Here is a 3682-nt window from a genome sequence, read left to right on the forward strand (position 1 = left end):
ACTCCCCAATGAGCAGTTTATCTTCTCAGTGCCTTGACATTTACTTATGATGTTCAATTTTAAAACTTGAAGGGAAAGCTCACTGTTGAGTTGGAGGAGTGAAGTTGCAAGAAACCTCTCAAACATCATTCAACATGGGGCATTTGAATGACTATCATCCTTGCCCATGAATTAAATACCTGCTGCGCAACTGTAGTATTCTGGTGGTAATGGATGAAATACAGGATGCCCAATAGCACCTTTCCGACTAGAAGATCCACCATAGACAAAATCACTGAAACAGCAAGACTTCCAAATGATATCCCATGAACAGGTTCAAATCGCGGGGGGGGGGGGGGGGGGGGGGGAAGAAGAGGAGGAGGAGGAGGAGAGATAAAAAGGGAGACATAAAAAGAGAAGGAAAATTGAAAACGAAAGGAGAGAGAGAGAGAAAGAAAAGGAAGGGAGGGGCAAAAAACTGACGAGTGACATGGAGAAAAAAAAATTGTTCTCGGCTCTTTCCAACCTTAAATTTAACCTTATGGCTTTAATCCCACAATTTGGTCAGACTTTCAGGTTGCTTAAATCAATTCAAATGATTTGGTTTTATTATAGCACCTTTCACAACTCAATTCATGTCCAAGGCACTTTGCCAATGAATTACTTGTACAATACTTGAACCCCACAAAGCTCCGTTGCAAAGAGTTTCTGGGGCATTCACTCAAGTTAAATCTTAGCTCGACAGGAAGATAATTTCTCTCCTGTTCAACAAATAACATGACAAAGTTCACTTCAACCCTGTGGCTTAAACCAGTCTTAGTCAAATACCAGGTTGAACGGTGTATTCAAGTTTCTGTAGCGAGACGTGACTGAACAACCTTCTGATTCAGAAGCCAGCAGCGATGCCGAGCCTCAGCCGACACACAAAGTTGACAAGTTATCAAACTGAAAAAAAGAAAATCATCTACCCCCCCAAAACAAGTAAGTTCCCATTTCCCTCACACGATCTAGTTCAAGTGACATCAGCTGAGCTCCAGTTGCATTTCCGACACTTCTAGCCCACCCTTTCAAACGTTAAAACAGAAAGGTAACTACACATAAAATTCAATTGCTTCCTACGGAACAAATGACGACCCTTGGAGCAGCGAGAAGCGGAGATGTAACAAGTCAAAGCCTGTGCCAGAATGTCTTTCGGAGGTGGGACGAGGAAATTGTCACAGTTACTGGCGAAGTCCTTACACAAAAAAAAAACACCTTGCCAACCACTCTTTGGACTCACAATTGCAGCAACGATTCCGAAGAAAAATTAGTACGCTCATACCCTAACAAGTAAATTTAAAAGTGTGACATTTTAATTTCTATCAAATACTGTTTCGCGAATAGATAGATCCAACTACAGTATGCACTCACCTCGAGTGAATCTCCTACGTCTCGCTTTTCTATGTAAGCAACAAAGACCACTCAACGAACACAAAGTCTCTAAATGCGTCATTCTAAAAAAAACTCTTTAGTCAATTACTCCGTTAGGTTTTTGATATTTTTATTATTCCACGATTTATCAGACCAACTGCGAGACTGCAGAGCCTGGGTTACCAGTGCCGGATATTCCGGCCACCCCCTCCACCACCCTCACCGGCCATTGGTCAATACAGTCGTCGCTTCATTTCTCTGTGTCTCTAATGGTTTGTTTCCCTGTCAATCGGATCCGCTCTTCTGATATCACATCCGTTGGTAGGGTGACAGGGAAAGGAAATCATGCGGAGGTTGCTGGGAATTGTAGTTTTTCTTCTCTACTGCTCTGCTCGTTGCCATTATGGGAGCTGGCCCAGCGTGGTGCTCAACGTTTTAGGATTGGAGAGTTACAATTTATACAGATCAATAAATCCTCATAGAACATAACTAATAACATTGAAAACAAAATTGTCAACACAAGGGATATAGAAGGACTAGAAGTGTCATACAAAGAGTCTGGGAGGGAAGAAGAAATCCTCTTGAATTAAATTGTGCACAGTTCATTGTGTGAACACCAAATAAGTTCACGTGAGGATCAACGTCTGTCATTTTAGAAAAGTGGGATTTTTTTTGAAAAATGTATTATTTCATAAAATGTGAGCATTGCTGGCTAAACTAGCATCATTGCCTGAGGAAAAGATGGTAGCTGCCTTCTCAAATAATTTCTATCTGTTGGTGTAAGTACGTCCACAGTGCTATTAGGAAGAAACTGCTATTAGGAAGACCCAGTGACAGTGAAGGAACGGCAACATTCAGGTTAGGGTGGTGTGACTTAATTTTAAAGTAATGGTCTTCCCATGCAGCTTCGACCCTTGCTGGTCTGGGTGACAGAGGTTGTGGGTGTGGCAAGTGCTTTCCAATGAGCCATAGTGAGTTGCTGCACTGGATCAGTGAGATGTTACACACTGCTACTGCTGTGTATCAGTCCTGAAAGCAATGAATGTTTAACATGTTTGATATTTTACCCCATTCTAATCCCACAGTCCTATTTACTTTCTAAATTGTTTTATAACAGTTTCAGATGAGAAGTCACAGACCCGAACTATTGACTCTCCACAAATGTTGCATGATCTGTTGTGCATTTCCAACATTTTAAATTTATTTTTCAGAATTCCTCGTTTGCAGTATTTTGACTTTCTGATTGATCGGACTTGGCTTAAAGTAGAAGACAAAACCCAAGTGGCCACCACAACAGAGCACCTACAGATAATGATGGATCGAATGAATGAAGTGATGAAAACTGACAATAAATGAGGAATCTTATTAAGGCTGGATGAAATGGTGGGAAAGCAGAGGCCAAGATAGTGTTCAGTAGCTGGAATAGGTATCACAGTTTAATGACATGGTAAGAATATTGTCAGAAGATTACTGCCAGAAGTTAACCTGAGCTAGAATACCAATGACTTTTATTGCATTTGCCAAGCAAAGAATGCTCAATGTAAGAATTTAGTCGAAAATAATTACCAATTTTATATCTCTTGTTGCATGTGCCTAAAATTCAAAGCCTGGAAAGCTGTCTAATATGGCTCTGGAGAAAAATGGAGAAGGTCAATTAAAGGAAGCACAAAAGCAATGAAGAAGTTTTCAGATGGTGGAGCAGCAAAGTTTGTTTGTGAATATCATCAAGGAAAGGCAACAAGGTTCGACAAATTTTAAGGCATGACCACTTACTGAGAGCCACAGAACACAATTCCCAAACCGTTTCTTTTAATCCGTGTTGAATATAATAACTTTTTTAAAAAAAATCCAACCTAACTCAGCTTCCACCTTTGTAATATCACCTATCTTTGTTATACGCTGCCAATGTCCAAACACATGCCACATCCCACTCACCCATTACCGCTGGCCAAAATTAGCTTCTGGTCCAGCACAGTCTATATTTTCAAATGTTCATTTTTATCTCTTCATAGCAATGGCCCTTCCTTTCTGCAACACCCACCAGCCTTTCACCTTTCAGATCGCTGATATTCCTCATATTCTAACCTCTTGCTTTTTATTTTTTAATATATACAGCTTTTCTCCTGAAACCTCTTTGTTTCCATGTTTGCTTTTCAGGCATTGCTTAAAATGTAACACTTTTACTGACCTATTATTTCCTGATCAGGTGTGACATCAAACTTTGTCTTGTGAAAGAACTTGGAATATAAGTTATTGTTGGTGTTGGTGTTCATCAGAGTTGCTTGATTATAAA

The 3682-nt window shown here is 40.2% G+C and overlaps 1 long non-coding RNA gene across 1 annotated transcript; it reads left to right on the forward strand.

The window, feature by feature from the left end:
• The first annotated feature begins 1791 nt into the window (after nucleotides 1-1791).
• On the forward strand, nucleotides 1792-3315 carry LOC140477019 (uncharacterized). The gene is made up of 3 exons (XR_011960638.1): nucleotides 1792-2247; nucleotides 2601-2836; nucleotides 2996-3315. It is a non-coding gene; the product is annotated as an uncharacterized lncRNA (long non-coding RNA).
• Nucleotides 3316-3682: the final 367 nt, after the last annotated feature.

This window comes from Chiloscyllium punctatum, chromosome 5, assembly GCF_047496795.1.
Source record: "Chiloscyllium punctatum isolate Juve2018m chromosome 5, sChiPun1.3, whole genome shotgun sequence".
Lineage (NCBI taxonomy): Eukaryota > Metazoa > Chordata > Chondrichthyes > Orectolobiformes > Hemiscylliidae > Chiloscyllium > Chiloscyllium punctatum.